This window comes from Ailuropoda melanoleuca, chromosome 5 (assembly GCF_002007445.2).
Source record: "Ailuropoda melanoleuca isolate Jingjing chromosome 5, ASM200744v2, whole genome shotgun sequence".
Taxonomy (NCBI): Eukaryota; Metazoa; Chordata; class Mammalia; order Carnivora; family Ursidae; genus Ailuropoda; species Ailuropoda melanoleuca.
Genome location: NC_048222.1, coordinates 69,011,074 through 69,034,665, shown reverse-complemented (window position 1 = coordinate 69,034,665; position 23,592 = coordinate 69,011,074). Strand labels below are relative to the sequence as shown.

Sequence of the window (23,592 nt, the reverse complement as noted above, 5' to 3'; positions counted from 1 at the left end):
AGGGAAGTGTAGGAAAGTACTTTAAACACAATATAAATATGAGTGCACAGTTGTGGAGATGTAGAAGAAATGGGGTCATCTCTAAAGGGCTGTGGTTGGGACTAAGAGGCCACATTCTGGTTCCTGTTTTTCCCACCTCAAGCCATACGTCTGGGCAAGTCAGCACAGTCGGTACAGTGCAGCCCTCATCAACCCCCACTCACCACCGCCATTATCTGGTTGATTAATACAGTTTGTGTGTTATTGCAAGGGAAAGGGGAGGAGGAGAGGGAACAAAGTGGCTGCGTTTGCAGGTGTAAGAGTGTGGTGGATCTGTCAAAAACACTTTCCAGATTCCTCATTCTCTAGGGGATAATTTTTCTGCTGGTATTTTGAGATCCCCAAATTAAATACCTGTACCTGGACTGCCATCTCCAAGGTGACAGTGCTAGAAATCTCTCTTGGCTTCTTCACTTGAGAGGCTTTAAATAATAGTTGCCTTAATGAAGCACCATATGGATAACATTTTAAGGCAGGTAGTCAAATGGTGGAAGAAAAAAATTCAACTAAAAAAACAAGTGAAAACATTTCACAATATATGCATATACCAAATCATCACATTGTATGCCTTGAACTTACTTAACGTTATATGTCAATTACATCTCAATAAAACTGGAAAAAAAATAAAGGATTAGGAGTAGGGTTGCCAGATACAGCAAATAAAAATATTTGGGACATACATTAAGAAATTATTTGTTATTTATATCTGAAATCCAAATTTAACTTGGTGTCCTATATTTTATCAGGCAAATTTTAATGGAAAACATCTCCTTTTCCCTTAGTTCTGTTCTAACTATTCCAAAGTGAAAAATAAAATGTTTTTATTTATTTATATATTTATTTTAAAAAAATTTTATTTGTTTATTTGACAGAGAGAGCACAAGCAGGAGGAGCAGCAGAGGGAGAGGGAGAAGCAGGCTCCCTGCTCAGCAGGGCTCCATCTCAGGACCCTGGGATCATGACCTGATCCGAAGGCAGACACTTAACCGACTGAGCCACCCAGGTGCCCCAATAAAGTGTTTTTAAAAAATATTCATTCTGTAGTATCATTGCTTATATGAGTTGAATGTTGTCGTTTAGTGTTTTAAAATTACATTTCCCTTCAAAATAGCCCTGGGGCACCTGGGTGGCTGAGTCAGTTAAGCGTTGGACTCCTGCTTAGGATTCTCTCTCTCCCTCTCTCTCTGCAACCCCTGCCCTGCTCCCGTCAGTGTGCATTCTTTCAATAAGTAAGTAAATAAATAAATAAAACATTCAAAATAGCCCTTCGTTTTTACTCATATTTTCATATTTCATTATATATCTGTAAAAAGAGAAAGATCTTTAAAAAACACATCTATAAAAAATAATCATACCTAAAACAATGAATAATATTTCTTTAATATTATCAAATATCTATAGAGGGTTCAAATTTCTCTGATTGTCTCATAATTTTTTTATATGTGTATTTTTTTGAATCAGAGACTAGAAACCCAAATCCCTTTCTTGTAATTTATAGATAGGTTTCTCCGTATTTTTTTTTTTTAAGATTTGACTTATTTATTTGACAGAGACAGGCAGAGAGAGAGGGAACAGAAGCAGGGGGAGTGGGAGAGGAAGAAGCAGGCTCCCAGCGGAGCAGGGAGCCCGATGCGGGGCTCAGTCCCAGAACCCGGGCATCATGACCTGAGCTGAAGGCAGTCACTTAACGACTGAGCCACCCAGGTGCCCCGGTTTCTATTTATTGAGGAAACTGTGTTATCCACTTGAGTCTTCTACATTCCAGATTTTAAAAATCGTATCCCTATAGTATTATTCAACATGACTCCCTAGCTCTGTGCATCTTGTAAAGTGGTAGTTGGATGTGGAGATGTGGTCTAACTCAGGTTAAATTTTTTTTGCAAGAGTGCCTGGTCAATGGTGGTGTGTATTACCAGGTATATAATATCCAATTATCTCTCTTTTTGTGGTATTAGAAACCATTGATGATCATTGCCTAGATCGATAGTTAACTACAAATCTGCAAAATGGTGTTTGGCTATATCATTCTTTTTCTATTTATTATTGAGAAAACTTTCTCTCACCGATTATTTTGTTACTTTAAGATATATTTTACAAGGGTAAGTAAGTGTCATAGGTCAGTCCCCTGGGAAACAGACTTTGAGGTGGAGATCGCCTGTCAGAGGCTTACGGGGAGAGTTCTGGGTAACAACACCTGTAAGAGAGCTAGGGAAGCAGGGACTGGGTGAGGGAGAGGTTGAATGGGGAAGGAATTGCAAAGGAGGACTCAGCCAATCCCACAGGGAGCTTCGAAGCTGGGAAAACTCTTCAAATTTGAGGCTGTGCTTTTGTATTCCGACTCTACCCTTGCACTGACAAATCATTGTTTGTGGGCTGCCTCTGGATTGAGAATGTATTCCTGTGTAAGACAACAACCTTTATCCAAAGGCAATTCCTGGGGAAGGCTCAGCTGGGAACCTTTAGCAGTAGAGGCTCCGGGCAGCTGAATGAGTGTCTCAGTCTTGAAGGGGGCATCAGGGCAGTACACTGAAGTATTCGACACAAAAAGGCAGGTTGAAGGCTTGATTCTTTCTCAGTATTTACCAGATTTAAGGATTATGAACTGATTCCTTTACATCCTCCAAAGGTAAGCAATGAGATTTTTTTTTTAAGTGTCATAAACTCATGGATGTTAACATATTTGATGTGTTTGTAATCCTCGGCAGTAGTTATTTATACTGATGTCTGTCTTTTGCCGGAAGAAACGTCCTCAAGTTGTCCTATGAACCCTTTGACTTGACCTCCCCCTGCCCCACGGCCAATAGTTTTTGATAGCTTCTTACTTTCTTGATGACAGAATGTTCAGGCTCAAGTGCTACAGTTCCTGTCCCAGACCTGCAAATGACCAGGGAGAAATTGTGTTTAGAGGCCACAACCAGTTTAGGAATGGTGCTCACTGCTGCTGGGTTCGCTCTTTGCTTAGCCTTTACAGCAGAGATAGCTAGGAAATAACACAATTTCTTTAAAAGAGAAAGGCATCATCAACTCTTCACTGGTACGTCTAGCTTGAATTTAGGATTATAGGAGTTTATGAAACTTCTTTGATTTTGTGTTAATATCTCTTTTCCTCTGGAAATCCTTGTGTTAGCTAGAAAGCAATGGGAAGTTACTCAAATAAGAAGGCATTGTAACACCTATCAGCAGAAGGAAGGAAGGGAAAGGACAAAAACATGGAAGGAACGTGTTTTGTTTTGCAGAACCAACAGTTTCAGCCAAGGAGACGCCAATTAGGTGTCCTGCCTGATAGCTCCTTACCTCATTAAGTTTGAGCTAGAGGGGAGCTGAGGACCTTCTCAGAAATTGTCCCCCCCCCCAAGTTGTTCTGAAGTTACCTTTAGCTCTTTATAAGACTAAGGTCTCCTCCTATGGTCAGAGTTTTCTGCTATTTTTTGAATATACAACGTATACATTACCATACTGTCTTGCGAGGCATGCACATTTGAACCAAAGTGCCTAATGCAAGCCTCCTGGCCCTGCCCCCTTTCTGCTTTTTGAAAGCTAAAGTGATCTCTTAAAAGTTTTGGTGTTTTCTTTTTGAACAAAAACCGGATGCCAGCTTTATATATTCTGCTTGCATAGAAGTGGAGAAAGAAGAGGAGAAATGCAACCTGCCTTATTATTCCAAATGAAGTTTTAAAATTAATGGCCTTGATTAGTGACTCAGCACTTAACCTTGATTCCCAAATTGGGCCTGCTTCAGGGCTTCCCAGGGAAGGACTTTTCTTACCTTTTGATGATTTGGGCTATAGGTTTCCCTATTCTTTTTCCCTATTAGTCTTTATCTTACTTTGTCCTCTAATAGCAACTTTCTGGTCTGATACTGGCTCCTTTTCTTGTTTTCTGGCTCAATGTATATTAATAAATATGACTTTTAATGACACTGGGAACTTATAATCAGATATGCCACACAGCATGTGTTCAATCTGCCATTTTGAAACCATCTTCTTAATACCATCAAAAATCAAAATCTGGTTTTCCTACATAACACATCAGGTTGTTTCCATTTAAGAAATATATAGAAACTGACAGTTTGGGACACCTGGCTGGCTTGGTTGGTGGAATGTGCTACTCTTGACCTCAGGTTTATGAGTTTTTGTCCCACACTGGGTGTAGAGATCACTTAAAAATAAAAAAATAAAATAAGATGTAAAAAAAAAATAAACCTGACTATATTTGATGTATTTCACTCACACATCTACTCGTATTTAATTCTGCATTTACTTAGGAACTACACTGTGCCGTAAACTGTGCTCTTATGATCTGTTGCTGGCTCTCTGACTCAAGTTCTGATTCTTGACCAGGTTGCTTAACTCACTATTGGAAGTAACAATAGAGAAGAGTCCGACCTCAAGGCCATTTTTTTTTTCCTTAATGCTTATTTGACTGCTGGGTGTTTTGGAAGGTTGAAGAAGGCAAAGGTGGATTGCAAAGCTCCAGTGATGATTTCTGCATTTTCAGAATCAGAGTGTGTAAGATATTCTTAATTTAATCTCATATTAGAAGATTGTAACCTTATAGGATATAAGACAGTAATCCTTATAGGATAAGTGGATGTCATTCAGATGAACCTGTTGTATTGGTACTGAGAAATACAGGTCTGGCACGAAGGAGAGAATTCAAGGAAATGCTGCATGGGTCACAAGGCTGACCAGCTGTTTTTATTCTATCAAATGATAGAACAAATGCACATGTACTTTAGGTGAAGCCAGAATACCTTGAAAAGAATTTCCTGGAAGAGTGAGGATCTTAATGTAGAAGATAGTTTAATAGCTTTCTCTAGAATTTGGGAAGGTTCGCATCTATACGGGCCATAGATTCTTATCCGGGGATGGGTTCAATAGCTAATAGCTTCTCCAAGTACTTTCTAGCCCCAGGAGTCAGTAATTTAGTGTACTTAAGTAGGGATCTCCTTGACATTTTTGCATTGAGTATCAGAATAAATAGGTAATAGCTTATCTATATAACGTGCTAACATGTCGTTTAGGCCGCTCGAGGGCTGTAGTAAATTGCTCTGCCACCTTTTTAAGTGAATATACAAATGCTAAGCATCAGTGATAAGATCATCCTGTGTTTTATTATTATTCCTCCCCTCTGGTGCTGAGAAATGAATTGCTTATGAGAGAGAAGGGAGGATTGGCTTAATAACTTGTAATCAGATGTGCCACACAGCAAATGTGAACTTCCTTTTTCCTATTTTATCCATCTTTTATCCCAAGAAGATCAGCTGAATCTCAAACATGGGAAAGGGCAGTAGTAATCCTTGAATGTAAACTGCTCACAGGAATTAGACACAGGTGAGAATAAGGCAGTGGAATAAGCTCGTGATTGGTGACTATCTTACCATTCTTTCTAAAGAGTCCCAAGGGACAACTAATAATGGTATCAACACACATCTTACTGTTCTAAACACTTTACTACTAATAATTTATGCTTATAACAACTCCGTGAGGTAGACGCTCGTATTATTTCCATTTTATGGATGAAGGAGCTGAAACACAGGGGTTAAGTGATTAGCCCACTGTCACACAGAGAGTACTAGATAGTATGCTAAACTGCCTCTAATGAAATACTGATTTCCTGACTGTATTTGAGTGTGTTCAATACTATGTTTCTAGGGAAGACTTAATCAGTTTTTGAGAAAACATGGCATTCAGTCCAATTTCAAATTAGGAAGAATCTTTGGCTCAATCCTTTAGTCTCTGAAAGTCCCTCAGAGCCTTTACTTGGATAATTAGTTGTGAACAATATCAATTATATCTAAGTGGACAAATTTAATTACTACAGAAGACCAATTGATTTTTTTAATTATCATTGATTGCTCAGTGGTTATCTCAGTGTAAAGATTGGTACTTTCTGAATCTTTCGTTTAATTGGTTTATTAAGTAGTCCAAAGGTTGACACCAAAGTAGGAGAGGTGAATTTTCCTCCTGCTCCCTTTTTATCTCCATGAGGGGTAAACATGATGGAAGCCTAAGACATTCAACGACAAAAACAACAACAATAACAAAACCAGCAATTAATATTAAATTTCTTGTAGGTTTTGGGGATCTTCTAATTTTTTGTTTTAGTGGACTTATTGGAGGCAGTGATACCCTAATTTTCCTAATGGTGAAGATAGAACTTGCCATGTTAGCTGGGGTACCATGATTCTGATGTTTTTAATCCTTAAGTCAAATTCACGGTGAAGCTGGTTAAGATCATAAGGATTATTGGAAATTGATGTGGACTTAGAACTGGATTCTACACTGTAATCTATCCTTACCCTCCTACCTCACCTCAGTAATAGCTGGCTGCACGATTTATTATATTATAATTATATATATAATATAATTATAATATAATATTATGATTATATTATATCCTGCCTCAATTTTGTTATCTTTAAATTAGGATAATCACATTTGTCTCCTTTATCACACAAGTGAAGTCTGTGACAGTACATTAAAAAATATCAAATGTATGTTGGGGTGCCTGGGTGGCTCAGTTGGTTTCGGCTCAGGTCATGATCTCGGGATCCTGGGATCAAGCCCCACAGTGGGCTCCACGCTCAGCAGGGAGTCTGCTTAAGATTCTTTCTCCCTCTCCCTCTGCCCCACCCCACTCTTTCTCAAATAAATAAGTCTTTAAAAAATATCAAATATATGTAAATTTAAGGATCATTACTATTTAGAGATTACCATAATATTTTCATTATTTTGCTATAGAAATATTGTCTGACACCAATTTGTATCAGTTATCTATTATTGCTTCATAAGAAACTACCCCAAACCTATTGGCTTAAAACAACCATTTATTATTTGCCATAAACCTACAGATCAGCTGTGTGGATTGTGCTGGCCTGTGCCAGGCTCAGCTATTCTTGGGCTTGCTTATGCATCTGTGATAAACTGGTGGGGTAGGATGACCCCAGCTGGGATGATTTGGCTCTGTTTCACATGAGCTCTTATTCTTCCGTAGGCTAGCTCAGAATTGTTTTCAGGGCAAAGGAACAGGAGCAAAAGAGCGAGTGTGTATGCATAATGCCTCTCTTGAGGCCTCTGCTAAGTAAGGCACCCTGTCATATCATCCACATTCTAGAGGCCAAATCAAGTTGCAGGACAGTTCAGTTCAAGAGGGGGGACAAATAAATGCCACATCATGATGGGAGGAGCTGTATAGACTTGTTATAAGAAGGGGAAATTGGAGCCATTTTTATAATTGAGCTATCACACTAACTGAGTCACTTATATTTAACTTAAACCCTTAATTATTTTTATTTACTTTTCTAGGACGGCAATTTTTTTTTCAATTTTTACGTCACTGTGTTATATATCTTTTATATAAACACATATATCCGTATCCATGGCTTGTTGCCCGTATATAAACCTAACATAAGACATTTGAATATATTTGCAATTATTGTGACCAACAGATAAGAACCTGGATAATTTATTAGATATATTCTCATTTATGAACTCTTATTTGTTATATTAGCATTTGCATAAGGAAATAAACAGAAGATCTGATTAAAATAATTGTTGGAATTGTGAAGCCCATAATGTTTTCCACTACTGAATTCTCTATTACACTGAAATGATTAGCACGCTTCATTACTGGTCCTAAAATAGTCAGATTAAATGAAGAATTGAGACAATATAAATTGAAAATTCAGATCTCTAGCCCTGCCCTCAAGAAATTTTGTTTTGGCTTTGTGTTATTTTGTTTGAGCCAGACTAGATGTCTACATTGGTTACATTCCCTAAATATGTGTTTAACTCATGACTTCACTTGGATTTAGGCATTTGGTTGTATGAAGCCAAACATCTGGATGTTTTTTATCAGCAGTGCCAAATATGCATCTATGTGGAGGAATGTTCTGACTTTGGCATTTAGTTGGCATCTTTGTATATGCTTTTCAATCAGATGCACTATATCACCAGGGCAACTCCAGAAGTTTGGGTCAAAAGGATGTATTTCTGATAAAGTTTAACTCTATAAACTGTAAATATAAGCTATCTGAATTACACATAGGCACTTGGCAATATCCTGTAGATTCTAACGTTCCCTTTCTTTATGTTGGCATCATGTTCTGGAACATTTAAAATATATTTCCATAACATTTTCTAAATGACTGCATTGTAATTTAATGTTATATTTGGCAAACACAACCTAAAATACAGTAGCTAATAGAGTAAGCTCATTTTATTTGCATATCATTGTTAACCACTTTCATGTAGTACTTACCAAATGTGTCAGATTATTACGATCTATTTAATGACTTAATGGATGAGGTACATTGTTCTTAAATTCAATTATACCCTTTGCACCTCTAGAATTAAGGTCATGTCAGCATTTCTATTTTATAAGTGACTGGGTTTAGCAGTTTTTAACTGAGCTATAAAAATTGTCTTCCAAATCAAATCTTAGTAATAAAGGTCACTGCCTGGGGGAATTTTTCCCCCAAATTTAGTATACATATAATTTTATGGTGCATCTCCTGCTTTCCAAAATAGTCTTTTAGGAAAAAGTCCCTTATGGTCTTCATGTGGCAGAAGGAAAAGTCCTTGAGTTCCTGTTTGTTTTATAAAGCTAGGTTTTTCTTCCTTGCTGAGTAACAACCATCTTAGACACTTTGGCTTTTAATACACTCCCCACTACTTCTTGTTTGTATGACCTTGTGCCATCACTTAGCTACTTTGTGCCTCAATTTGCTTATCTGTAAGATGGACTATTGATGTTACCTACCTCATAGAGTTGTAGTGAGGATTAAATGGGATACTATACACATGTGTTTAGGACAGTACATATTAATTGCTCAACAAGGGTTAGTTTTTGTTACTATCAGATAGGAGATTTAATACGAGTCCCTTCAGCAGTAAAGAAACATCTGAAAAGAACAGGCCATTGAGGTGAGATTTGGCATTTACTGAGAAGTCTGGAAGAGGCTGCTGCTATCAGCGATTATTACCCTGTTGTCCATAAAATTTTTTCGTTTAGAAATGGGTGAGATCTCACTAAGGAATGAGTGAGATCTCCTTGAGGAAGAATGAAGGTAGGAGGGATGAGAGGAACCAGGACCAAGCTCTGAGGAAGAGATGAGGCTGGAAGGATCTTTGGGGAGGAACGGGGAGAGTGAACAGGAAATGAAGGCGTGTAAGTACAGTACTGTGGTTCCGACACAGACGATTATCAAAATCAGTTGGAGGGCTTGTAAAACCCAGAAGGGCCTGGAATTTCTCACTCAGCAGGGGTAGGATAGTGCCTGGGAATTTGCATTTCTAACAAATTCCCAGGTGATGCTGCCACTACTAGCCTGAGGACCACACTTTTTTTTTTCCTACTGTCAGAATGAACACGTTGAATATGCTTGGCTCTGAGTAGACATCAGAGAACTGGAGCAGAGTGGGAATAAGGGAGGATTTCTAAAGACTGAAGATGAAAGTAAAAATCGTTATTTTTATTGTTCATCCCCAGATTGCTTAGGAAGAGAACAAGATTGTATTAGGTGGGTTATTGGTCCTGCAGTGTTAAAACACTACTGTATGTGTTGCTAATGAAACACTCCAGGCAATTCCCTGCAGGTGCATATAAATTACAAGAAGATGGACATATTTCCCTGGATGCAGGAAAAAAAATCCACTCCTTTAATGTCTTAAAAAAATAGTTCATTGATACTTTCTGATTTTGCATTGAACAAGTGCTCAATTTGTTCCTGAATACCTGCAGAGAAGTTCTCTTCTAAAAATGGGAAAGAGGCTGTTAATCCATTGATGGAAAAATCTGTTTTCCTCTGTCTGTATTCAGGCCATAATCACTGGTTTCTCAGTTGTCATGACCTCCTGTTTTGTCAGGGGACAGGTCGCTGTGTGAGAAACCACACACAGAGGCATTAGAGTGGGGTGATTATGCATGACTCGGTGCAGACACCTCAGCACGGATGTGCCATATTGCAAAAGATTCCAAAAAATAAAATAAATCTAATGGGATTCAAAAGCCCTTGTGAAGAATCTAGTTAACATTTTTTTAGAAACTTTTATTTCAATATGTGATGTCTAAACACTGAAAAGTATAATTCCCAATTCAATTAATTGACTAAGTTTTCACCTCCATTAAAAATTTTTGGACTGTACTGTTTGATCTGATTCAGGGTGAAGTTGTTTTTCTCTTTGATATAACACAGATGACATTCATACGGCTACAATCTGTTGTTTTCACTCTGCCATTATACACACAGAATCCTAGAGCTGGAAAGTCCTGCAGAACTAATTCTTATGAGTGCATATTGAATGTTCAGAACGCTCTGTGTAAGTGAATTTCCTTTTCTTCAAAAGCTGCAGATGGGCAAAAATCTAAATCAGGGAAAATGCTATTGTTTAGAATCCTGGCCAGGCAGACACATCAAAGTTAAAGAAATCCAATGGTATAGAGGAGATCCAACATAAAACTCTGAAAAAATGAAGTAAGATTGTAGAGAAGAACCATTACCCACCTGTTTCAGATATATAAAAATATCCAAGCATAGTTTAAGATAACCTGCAGTATTTATTAACAAAGAGCAAGCACATTCAGGAGTCTAGACAATAGACCATTTATGCCCTGATTTACCATCAAAAAAGAAATTTGAAATACATCAAATTCCTTTTCAAAATTCAATTAACTGTTAAAAAAGAATACATAGCATAGTTGATGAGGAATCTCAAAGCTGGTATGATTTCTGAAAAAAATCTAGCATACATCAATTGACCAGAAACCATCAATATCAACCATACAATGGAGATTTACATTGTTCAGTGATCCATATTATATCAATACCAGTAAGAAATTGAGACAGGTGATGATACAGTATCTTAGAAAATCATTACTACTGTTCTAGAAATTCTATTTAACTCAATTAACTGGAGCAGTGACCATTATAAATATTAAGAAGCAATTTTTTTCCTGAAATTCTACTGTTTAGTTCAACTGGAAAGGAAAATGTGGTATTAAAATAGAATCATGTACAAGGTAGATGGCAATAAATACCTTAAATCCACAGATGTGCAGAGGACTTCCCAGGGACCCCTGGAAAAGTGTTTCTATAAATGGTGGCCTCTGTAGGTGGGCATCCTGACACTACCAGTACACAGGTAAATTAATCATGGAGCTTCAGAATTAAGCTTAATGTTTATTGATCAACAATGAATTGTTATCAGTCCACTCAGTGGCAGGTGCAGCAGAAGATGATGGTTTGGTGAATTTAAAGAGAATATGGACTTCACCAAAGGATGATGAACTGGCTATGAAATCTAAAGATATTTTTAGGGGCGCCTGGGTGGCAGAGCGGTTAAGCGTCTGCCTTCAGCTCAGGGCGTGATCCCGGCGTTATGGGATCGAGCCCCACGTCAGGCTCCTCTGCTATGAGCCTGCTTCTTCCTCTCCCACTCCCCCTGCTTGTGTTCCCTCTCTCGCTGACTGTCTCTATCTCTGTCTTATAAATAAATAAAAAATCTTAAAAAAAAAAGATATTTTTAATGTTATAGTCAGCATATGATATTGTGTGGCTTCATACTATTAATTGAAGAAAAATATCTAATCATAAAACAAGGGACAAAGTATTATATGTGCATAAACCTTCCCATCCCTTTCCTTATGAAAAATTGTTCATCCTTTTAGTCCCAACTCAGATGATTCTTCCTTTGTGAAGCTTTCTCTTACTCACAGGAGCAAAAATAATACTTCTGTGACCCCAAAATATGTGCATGTACTTCTAGTATTGCACTTACTCTATTTGATTTTAATAAATTGTGTATGTGTTAGTTTTTCTATTTATTAATATAATGGGAGTTCCATGGGACCTTATCTTATTTAGCTTTGCAGTACTGGGCACATAACAGGTCCATAATAATGTGTATTAGATGCATGTGGTTAGTCAATATATAAGAACAAGAAATGTTCATGATGTCTTTTGATACTTTTAATTCCAAAAATAAATGGGCTCACAGGCAAAACAAATCTCCCAGATCAGATTTCTGCTTACCAAAAACACCCACTTGTCAGATTAAATTATTAAGGGATCATCAAAGACAAAACTCTAAGAGATCTTGAAAAGTTGGAGAACTCCTCTATCAAAACTCAGGGTGATGATGAATAAAAGAGCCAGTAACAACTTTTTTTTTTTTTTTAAAGATTTATTTATTTATTTGACAGAGATAGAGACAGCCAGCGAGAGAGGGAACACAAGCAGGGAGAGTGGGAGAGGAAGAAGCAGGCTCCTAGCAGAGGAGCCTGATGTGGGGCTCGATCCCAGAACGCCGGGATCACGCCCTGAGCCGAAGGCAGACGCTTAACCGCTGTGCCACCCAGGCACCCCCCAGTAACAACTTTTAAATCTTTGATCAGAGCCTGCACCCAAAAATAGGCAAAGAAAACTTAGGGAGCAACGGAAAATCTACATTTAAAGATATATGTTTATGCTAATATTTAATTTATAAATATGTAACTTTTCTCTTTGTATTTTAATGGGACAAAAGATAGTGAAGAGAGAGACGGTTGACTCTAAATTATCCTAAGTGTGCTCATTTCCTCTCCCTGTGTCCTTGCCTGGCCACTCTGATCACTGGTTATGTCGCATGTTTTCCCTTTGAAAAATATGTTATAGAGGGCAAATTTTAAAAATACCTCGATATCTGAAAGTGCCGAAAACACGAAATAAGAATTCAAACACTGAGGGTATTGTTTTTGACTGATACTGGTAAAATTTCTGTTTTATTGAATTATTTATCTAAAGCTGTTACAAAAAGTTTTTCTAAGCTAAGTCTTTTAACTGCTATTTAAATATTTGCCCTTTTCAGTTTACAGATGAAACATCTGACTTGTCAAATGAAAAGACTTAATGGTTTTGCCAGCATAGTAGCCTTGCGGCCATCTTGGTGGTGTATTTCGCAGGAGACGGGAGACAGTTTAGGCGAGGAGTTGGGGCCCTGGAATGATGTCTTGCTTCTGCTCTTTGCCAGCTCATCACCTTGCACAGTTATTAGACCTTCGTCTCAAAGTTCCATATACAAAACGATGATAATCAACTATTTCACAAGGCTGTTATGTCTATGAAATTATATGTACAGAAGCACTTTTAAACTGTAAAGTAACCATATAAATGTTAGTTACGATTATAGCTTCATCTACCATAACATCAGGAAGATGTTCATGGAATACGGAGAACCTATTTCCTTTTTTTACACGCGGGCCTCTGCAACACAAATAGCGGAGATTTTTTTCATGTGCTTGGTCATTTTTCCCCCAATTTTTTTTGGTGGTAAAATACAAATAATGTAAAATTTACTGTCTTAACCATTTTTAAGTGTGTTGTCCGGTGGTATTAAGTACATTAATATTGTTGTGCAACCATCACCACCATCCATTACCAGAACTCTTTTATTTTGCAAAACTGAAACTCTATACCCAATGAAACAATAACTCCCCATTCCTCACTTCCTGCTTCCTTATTTTTTTCAGAGAGTTTAAAGTTCTAATGCAGCTCCCACCTTATCCCTACCACAAAACTCATTGTCAACCAGAAATATAATGGTGATAATCTCAATTTTAGCTACTACCTTCATTGTTTTGGTCTTGGTAAGATAGTCAGAAGAAGTGAAGAAATACTGTAATGTAGACTTTGCATGGTAGGAAAAATTTGCCACATGTAAAAAGGTTTAGTATTTTGCAAACTTCTAGGCATAATGACCTGCTGAAAATGTATCCTAAGGAAAGAACAAGGGAAGTATACAGAGTTATCTGATAATGGGTAAAAAATGTAACTAGATCTTCTAAATTCTCATCAATTGCAGATCAATTTAAAAATTGGTGGCATATACATACAATGAATATCATATAATCACTAAATATCTCATTATAGGATAATACTTAAAATATGGAGGTATGGTCATGCTATAGTATAAAGTTAAAAAAAATTTAGAAAACAGTGTTATGATATTACATCAATTAAGTAATAAAAATTATATATATAATTATATATATATATATAAAGAAAATCCTAGTGGGTATATAGAAAATGTTCATGGTAATCTCTGGGTGACAGAATTATTAGTAATTTTAATTTCTTCTTTGCAATTTTTTATGTTTTGTAATTTTTTCAACAGCTGTGTATTACTTTTATAACCAGGAACAAAATGTAATTAAATAAAAACTCAGGACTAGGCCACCTCCAAAGCAAACCCAGCAATGAACTCTGAAGTATTTCAGCTATGAACATTTTAAGTAATTGGAAATTGGGAGGACCATAAAAAGTGGTCACTGGGGGCTAGTATTTGAAAGAAAAACCCAAAGAGCTTGTTTCGAATCATGTCGTCTTTCACATTACTAATATAATTAAAGAGAGTAAATCAGTTGGGCAGCACGCCACTCACCCTTCAGACACACGTCCCAGCTGTCTGCATGCTCACTATCTTCACCTTGCTCAATTTTCACAGTTTTTAATATGAATATCAATTCCCTTTTTCATGAACCTAACCTATAAATGCCACAACCCCTCTGAGGGATTTCCCCAGGCTTCATTTTAGGCTCCACAAGAAAGGATGTAAAAGAGACCTTTCTTTTGTAAAGTGATTCTATAATTCTGTCCAATATCCATCATTTTCAAGGCCAAGTAATCATATTTAATAGATCCTAAATTGCATTCTGTCAGGCAAGGATTCCCTTGATGATATTAACCAGAGCAGAGGACTGACAGGCAGAGGCCTGAAAGTAAGATATTGTTCTACAAAGGGCTTACGAGCTTTCCTTTGCAAGGCTTGACCTCACTACGTTTGGGGTGGTGCAAGATCTGTGCCTTCACTGCAATCCTCAGCCTTCCCTGAGTTACCCACAAACCAACTCCTGATTTCCTGTCTTAAAGCCACTTTTAAAATTAAATTACGTGGCTCATTTTTGACCCTTTCCTTTGAGGAAATTGCCATCGTGAATTTATTTCTACGATACTTCACTAGCAAGACAGCTAGATGTGGAAGCATGTACCTACTCGAGCTCCTTTTTATCTGCTGATAGGAGACCTGAAAGAGAAAGGCTGAGGGATGTGAGAAAGTTGGAGAGATGCCTTCATGCTTTATGCTGTTTAAATGAATGTTATAGAGCATAAGGTTGGAGATTGTTTCTTGACATGAAAGATTATAAGGTCATGATGCTGGAAAAGAGTACAGGGACAGATTTTCCTTTGAAAAAGGAGGAAATCTTGGATCAGGTTTTCATTAGGAAGGAAGTTCTCAGCTCTTTTTTGAACATCTCTATTTTTACTCTGTGGGTGTTACATCTCAAAGCTTCTGAAGAATACAAAGGTAAAAAAAGAATAAACATTTCCCCAATTTAAACAAAATGTAAGTTTTTAAAAAAGTTTATTTATTTATAATCAAAAGTTTGTTTATTTGCTCGAACTCACGACCCTGAGATTAAGAGTCACATGCTCTACTGACTGAGCCAGCCAGGTGCCCCACAAAATTTAAGTTTTTAATGCTTCAGTTATTAAAACAGTTCAAGTACAAATCTTCATTCAAAATACAACTGTTGAGGTCTTGCTATGTGCCTGGGCCCTAGGGGCTTTATAAACATTAACTCGTTGCATTTTTTAAATTATAATAATATTTTTTTTATTATATTATGTTAGTCACCATACAGTCCATCCCTGGTTTCTGATGCAAGGTTCGATGATTCATTAGTTGCATATAACACCCAGTGCACCATGCAATATGTGCCCTCCTTACTACCCATCACCGGTCTATCCCATTCCCCCACCCCCTCCCCTCTGAAGCCCTCAGTTTGTTTCTCAGAGTCCATAGTCTCTCATGCTACATTCCCCCTTCTGATTACCCCCCCTTTCTTTATCCCTTTCTTCTTCTACCGATCTTCCTACTTCTTATGTTCCATAGATGAGTGAAACCATATGATAATTGTCTTTCTCTGCTTGACTTATTTCACTTAGCATTATCTCCTCCAGTGCTGTCCATGTTGCAGCAACTTGTTGCATTTTTACAAAGACTCTGTAAACTATAGATACATTTATCCCAGTTTTAGGTGTGACGCCTACAAGTCAGCCATTTCAAAAATCTTAGAGTGGCTTGGACTCCAACAGTTTAGACCACTCTTAATTTTCGATCATCTGCTTTCCCACATAGAATTGCTTGTTCTTGTTCTGGAAAAAATAATCCCAACCCCAGTTGCTCCACCCTTCAAGATATATGGATCTTGAAATTCTTGCCTAAAGAAAACTGTGAGAACACAAAAGGGCAGAGAAGGAGGGAGGAAATGATGGTGGTTAGTGTTTAACATTTTCGAACAGGAAGTACGATGATGATCGTAACTCAGTAGAAGAAAAACAGAAATACTAAACCATTATTGAGGTATTTGTCCTATGATTTGGGGCAAAAGTACTTTACACAAAAGGACCAATTCTGCCTATTTTCTAGTCAATTTTCTCCTTCTTTTTTAAGTTCTCAGGTTTGTGTGTCTTTCCTTTGCTCTTCTTCACTAATTCTTTTATTTTTACTTACAACTCTCCCTTCTTATTTCTATCTTACCATCACTGTTTCCCTTATTTTTTTTCCTATGCCTAAAAAAGAGAAAAGATAAGACAAAATCAACCTGGCTTTTGTGCTCTCCTTTTAAGTGCAATAAAACATAGGTCAAAAATGGAGGGAAGGAACTGGCTGGTTTCATGATCATTTCTTCCATCTTTCATCCTCATTAACTCCTCTCGCTACCCTCTTCTTCTTTACTTCCTCCTTTCCAATAAGTCGCTTCCTTTGTTTCAATAAATCACTGTGGCGAAGATTTAAAGGCACTTTACCACATTCTGATACACTACAGCAGTTTAATTTTCATATCAGTCTAACCCAAACTGATTTCTCATTGACAGAGCTCAGCTGCCACCAACTTACCCGCTGTGTTCAACAAATGGAAACTCTCAGTAATCCCTCTATTGTCATTTATTTCCACTGTGGAAATATTAAACAAGCTGGAATGCAGTGATGTTTTTAATTTTTTAAATCACAACACAATTATGAGGATGATGAAAATCTCATAATTTTCTGGGGAAGGAGGATGGATTTCAAAGCCAGTGATCACTTAGACTGACCATCAGCGCTGCAGTAGACTTTGGTCCATGTCGATGCATCTTGCCTGGACATGTTAATACATTATCTACCTTCTTCTCAGTGCTGCTTATTATTAACAAAAATATAGTGACACTCTTTTATCTTCTAATGGGGTTATTTTAAATGGGTTTCTCTATTTTTAACTCCACTGAATAAACAATTACAGCTGCCTTTGTGTGTGTCACATTTTATATCTTTCAGAGAATTTTCATAGCGTTATCTATCTATCTAATCCTCATTAAAACAGCAAACACTTGTGGGCACTGTGATAGGTATTGTGGTCCAGATGAAAATGTTCCACAGCTCCCTTTTTGACAGCCTGGGGGAGAGATTATGGGGGCACATGTAACAATTCCAGACAGACTAAGGTATTGTGGATTTTAATAACTGTACATATAAGGTACCACATGGACACTGGGTACCTAATTATTAATCGTATTGTTATCTGATAGCATTTGTTACCTTGTATTTTAATTTGATACATAGTATCAGTCAGTTTCTCCCACTAAATTGTGATAGAGAAGACGTCTTATGCACCTCTGCATTCCCATCATCAAACACAGGGCCTTGAACGTGATAACCAGTTACTCTTCAATGAATGGACGAATAAAATGGATGGATAACGATATATAGATAGCTAGCTATATGGACATTCATTTTATATATTATAAATGTATGTATAACTATATAGATACTATACATTGATTTATATGATACATATAGACATATATGTGTAAATTATACATCACATATAATGTATACATATATAATATGATTATGCATTATTATATATAGTATCTATATAACATATAGATATTTAAATTAAGAATTCCAGGAAAGAGGATCTTTCATGTACTATGGGGAAAGAATTGTTTTTCGACCAACAAAAGTACTACTGTTTGTGTTAATACAAAGTCCGTATATAATAGGTTCTTATATTAGTTTTGAAATCCTGATGATGTAACTGTGATGGTCAAGGTCAGACTCCTAAGAAAGATCAAATTCCAAAATTTCCTTTTGCTTCAAGGAGTGTGAGAGCCTTCAAACCTTTCTCTTGTTCTTGCTCTTCCTTTCCAACATGACTAAAATTCATGTCTCATTTCAGATTGTATATTATCTTCCATCTTCGATTAGTAAATACTTCTGACCAATTATGGGCCACATTCCTGTTTTATGCATATTTTCTTCAACGGCTTCACTGCTGCTTACTGACCACCATCCTAACTAGACTCCATTATGCATTTGGGGGGAACAAAGGAAGAGCCATTAGACATAGGAAGAAAAGATAAACTTAAAACCTTGTTTTCTTGTCTGTAAGTTGCACAGAAAATATCCGGTCAAGTTGTTGACAGGGATTTATCCCTTTCTTTTGCTCTTTGATATGTCATATTTGGAGAAATGTTGGGCTTTATGCAGTTTTACTTAAATGGTGAGGGGCGCCTGGGTGGCTCAATCGGTTGAGCATCTGCCTTGGGCTCAGGTCATGATCCCAGGGTCGTGGGATCGAGCCCCACGTTGGGCTCCCTGCTGAGCAGGGAGTCCGCTTCTCTGTCTCCTCCCTGCTCCTGCTCTCTGTTGCTATTTGTCTCTCTCTCTCAAATAAATAAATAAAATCTTTAAAAAAATGCTGAAAGCAAGAGGAGGATGTTATTCCTTTTTGTGAACATGCTGCCTAAAAAACTTTTTTGTTGTATGGCTTTTTATCTAGATATAGTGGAAGAATACATTTCAACACCCCACCAGTTGCCTCTAGTTAGGATCTCTACTTAACTGCCTGCTCTGGGCCTGCCTGCCATAGACACCTGCTCCCTAGGTCTCAGGAGTCCACTTTGTCTTCCTTGTCCTTTTTCCTTTTGGCTAATTTGTTTCAGGCCCACTTCCTAGATTCACATCTCCTTTCATAAAACAATCATCTTCTGGCCATGATGACTTCCTGTGTGGCACTCTCTCTCCAGACCCTGAACATCTCAGTTTTTTTCCCAAATGGTTCATCCTTCTCAGTTTTTCTGGCTGCCCTACTCAGTTTTGTTTAGGACAGTGAGAGAAACTCAGATGCACTCCTCTGTTGGAAAGAAGAGAGAGTTAGCTAGCTTTTTTAGGGTCAGCAAAATGATGACTCATGCAAAAACCATTTGAATATACTCTGATAAGCATGAAGAAAGCTCCTTGGGATCATTTCATCCAGAGATTATTAAGGCCAGGAACTTGGGACCTGGAACAAAATCTCAGAAGGATTCCTTATGGCCCTTGTTTATTATCAAATCTCCCTTCAATGTATGCACTCCTTGGCTGGGAGGTGAAAGTGGGAAAGAGGAGGAAGGTAGTCCTAGCTTACTTCTGCATTGTTTCTCATTTGCTCACCATTGGCCTTTGTACTTTGTCGCATTGCCCGATGTAGAGCCTTGAGATGCTGAAGGTATCAGTCCAGGTCCCAAAAGACACAGAAGTCACACTTAATAGGGCCTTATTCAGGGAATTTGATGAAGAAGCTATCTATAAAAGTATAGACAAGTGTGACGGAAACCAACAAAGGGTGAAGTATCCCCAGGGCTAGCAACAGTGGGAATCTTCACCAGCCATTAGCTTAAAGGGATAGAGGATGGAAAAGCTACCAGAACCCTGAGAACTGCAGCTGTAGTATAGTGGGGGCTGTGGCCTTTTCCAGAGGGAAGGAGCTACAGCCAAGCCTCGATCATGCAAGGAAGGACCTCTGACCTCCCTCTGCCTCCTTTCCCTCCCTTCCTCCTGTCCCCTGTCTGTCTCTTGCCGGTGCCTCCATTAGCTGAATCTAACCAGAAGGCAGAGGGGATGGGAGCTGAGATGATGCAAAGCACGGGCCAGCCTCTCTCAGGACAGAGCAGGTTGGAAGTTGGAAAGAGCATCTGGGGGCCGAGGCTGAAGACATCCGACACATGTGGTGATTGATCCTTAGCTGAGGTTGTCTCTTTACACAGCAAGAGGGTTCTGACGCACTGAGTGGAACACGTCTTTAAAGTCTCTCAGAAGCTTAGATAGCCATGTTTTTCTACGAAAACTTTTTTTTTTCTACAACAGTCCAAGAATATGGTAAGTACATTTCCTACAGCCTCAGGGTCCCTCCAGATCTTTGGCTTGCAGACTGGTCTCCTAGCCCTTCGGCCTCCAGTATCTTGATATTGTGGAAGTTGCTCCCGTGGTAGCCGCATTGGTGACAAAACCAGTTTTCTCTGATGCCCCTTTTAGTTGTATTCCTTTCAGTGATGGATAGCAAACCACAAACCAAATTCCTCTCTTCTCTTTGTCTAGAGATTAACTTTCCTTCTGAGACATGTCTGGTAAGTATTGGAAGCCATAGAGGGTTGTCTCCCTTTTCTCTCACCTTAACACACACACGTGCGCGCACACACACACACACACACCCCAACTTGTGGAGAATTTGAAAAAGCAGAGTCTTGATCTTTGGAGAGAGAAACAGATTCTCTGGTGGGGACTGAGAGATTGCGGAGTTGAGTGGCAGGAGACCCACCCAGACACAGCCTCTTCTGAGCTGGTACAGCTTTTTGATTGTTTCTTCTGGAGATGATTCCGTGAACTCAAGTACACCAAATCCAAAAGGGACAGAGGAATGTGCTAGTGGGCTCCGGATATAGGCTCTGAAACAAATGCAAGGGTGGGGAACAATACTGAAAGCAAAGGATGTCACTATTTTTTTGGTGCATGAAGTTCCTTAATTCTGTGTCAACTGAAGGCGTTTAGACTTTTCTAAAGGAGAGGCTTGGAGATGGTGCCCTCTATTTTCCACTGTGCCTGGTGTCTTGCCACAGTTGTAAAGGAGCTGTAACAGGGCTGCTTGGCCCTCCTGTAGACATCTGCATCTGGGAGGGGAAACCTGAGTTTCCAGTGCATGGGGGGGACATCCCTGCAAACTTGAGAAAGAGGATGATTAAATCATAGAAGAAGATTAGCACTAATGCTGATGCTTTGGCAGGGGCTCTAGTGAGAAGTGCTTTGTAACCTGCTCCCCTCCTAAGAGCTTGGAGAAGCTGTCTTCCCAGACTGAGCAGCATGTAAGGTTCTCAAACCGTGAAACCCTGGGTTCTACGGCATATGCTAAGCAGCATGTTTCCTGTGGCTCTGCTGGCTGCATGTTTCCTGTGGCTCTGCTGGCTAATGTTTTTTTGCTCCCTTGGTCTGTGGCATTTGGTGTTCATTTCTCTTAGACTTAGGGTGACCAACTCCTCTGGGTTTGCTTGAGACTTTCCCCGTTTTAGCACTGGAAGTCTGATGTTCCAGGAATCCCTTCATTGTTCACCCGAATTGGAATCTTGTGTCTGTGAGGTGTGTGTGTGGGGAGGCCTGGACTGTGGGTGTCACATACTGAGAATCGGAAGCCACAGAGGTCAGATCTCCTCTAGGAGTCTGGCTGCAATATCACGTCCTTCTATACCAGGTTCCCAGCAACAGTAAACTGGATAGACTTAGTCCGGTCCCACAGAGGACGTTGGATGGTTTTTGGTGAGCTGAGGCCCAAGTGTAAGAGTACATGTTAAAGCTTTTTGGAGATTATAAAGCACTATTCTGACATAATTATTTTGGTTACATCATGCTTTCCTCAATGACAATCCCTGACCCTGAGCACATGTGGATCTTTCAAATTTGGGAGAGAGAAGGAGCTAATGAATATCAGTATATTAAAAATAATTTAATACATTTATTAACAATTGAATATATTAAAAATAATAAATATTAAATACCTCCTGTGGCCACTGAACATTGTGCTAAGTACTTTGTATACATCATTGCTTTTAATCCTTCTAAAAATTCTGTGAAATTGTTATTATTATTTTCCATGGCCCCTAAAGTTAATTTCCTTAATACAAGAGTCCGTTCTCTTTTGGTGTAGACTCAGTGCTGATGAAAGCAGGTGAGCCTGTATATGTTACCTGGGCTGGCTCTCAGAAGACCTCTAGCTAGTCAACCCTTGGGTAGGGTGAAGCCCTTGGTGGCTTTGCTCAAACCTTGAGGTCTGCAGGTCTAACTTAGAGCCATCTTGAGCCATTTGGCCCAATCTAGTATCCCAAAAGGCATAGGAGTACGGGCTTAACTCCATTGTATAAGCTCATATATCTTTCCTTGGTAACTAAAAGAGTTTCCAGATAAGGTCAACAAAGTTGTTGTATAGACGTGATAAAAAATGATTTTCTGAAATGCGTGTTATACACGATACATAAAATATACAACCTAACTTCTTACTATATTTTGTTCAATTTTTATTTCTTTATGATCAAGTTTAAAATTTTATCTAAGCATTCATTTTTACTTTCCATTGGATTAAATGTATTTTTTTAAAATGCAGAAGTGAGGTTCATTTCTTATTAATTCAGCCTTTACCTGTTAGATTTATTAAAGTCCATAGATTATCCATGATGTATTTGGTATAATAATTATGATGTTAAACCAGTTTCCACCGATCGAGAGATGTTGTTTTCTCAGGGCACTTGGATCCCACGTTCAAGGCACCAGTTTGCTCATAGAAGGAATCTGAAGGAAGATCTTTTACTTCATGACAGCAGCTAAATTTGAATTATGTTATCCAAAGGAGAAATTTCTCTCCATTAGTCAAAGTGCCCAGAGCTTTCAAAGAAACCAATTTTCCATATATTTAAGAACTCTTGTGTATACAATTAATGCTTTTCAATGAAATTTCTTACCCACACAAAGTATAGTAAAAAAAAAAAATTGCAGTATTTCTCCCTAAATGTTGTTAAAACACCTTTTCAGACAAATGGATTATAAGTCTGGGCCAAAACTTTGTTTCAAGCTAGCCACAAGCGATGAAACCTTTCAGTGCGCCGATTCAAGATTCTCTTTAGGGATTTTATAAGAAAAGTGAATGGTTAATCATTGTTAAACTGGATACAAGAAAAAATCATGTCTGGTTAAAGATTATTAGGCTGGTCAGTCAGCTGGGTGGGTAACCCTGGCTTCCCAGAAGTCCTTAATCTTATTTAGGTCTATCAGAAAATTGCTCAAGCATTTTAACAGCAATGCCAATTACATCCCAGAGGAGGTTGTGAATTATATCATGCAAAAAAGTTCTGCCCTAGACCAGGTTTGGGACAATTTTTATTCTCAATGTGAATATAACTTTTGTGCCAAAACATTATCATCAGTTTTTTGTTCTAAAGTAATGGTTCTTTTCCTTAAAATTTGATTTCAGGTGGTAAGCCCTTTTGGAGTAGAACTATTTCTTACCTTAGAAGAGTGTTGTAAGCTTTGAAAAACATGAAAGTTAGACAAATGCAACACTTTGGAGAAACCGTAAGATTTCATAACGGAAATAGCACTAACATCAGCTACAAATGTGATTTGAGAACAAGCCAACAATGTCTAGATCTACCTACCAATTTATAAGGAG

General features: G+C 38.2%; 1 long non-coding RNA gene across 2 annotated transcripts in view; it reads left to right on the top strand.

Moving 5' to 3' along the window:
* The window catches only part of LOC109489396, a 162,404-nt gene that overhangs the window by 16,987 nt on the left and 121,825 nt on the right, over positions 1-23,592 (top strand). Inside the window, exon 4 of one of the 2 annotated variants that reach the window (XR_004625733.1) lies at positions 912-966. The exons of the other annotated variant lie outside the window; for it this stretch is intronic. This is a non-coding gene — a long non-coding RNA (uncharacterized LOC109489396). Of the gene's footprint in view, positions 1-911; positions 967-23,592 lie in introns of those variants that run through there. 2 annotated transcript variants of the gene reach the window in all.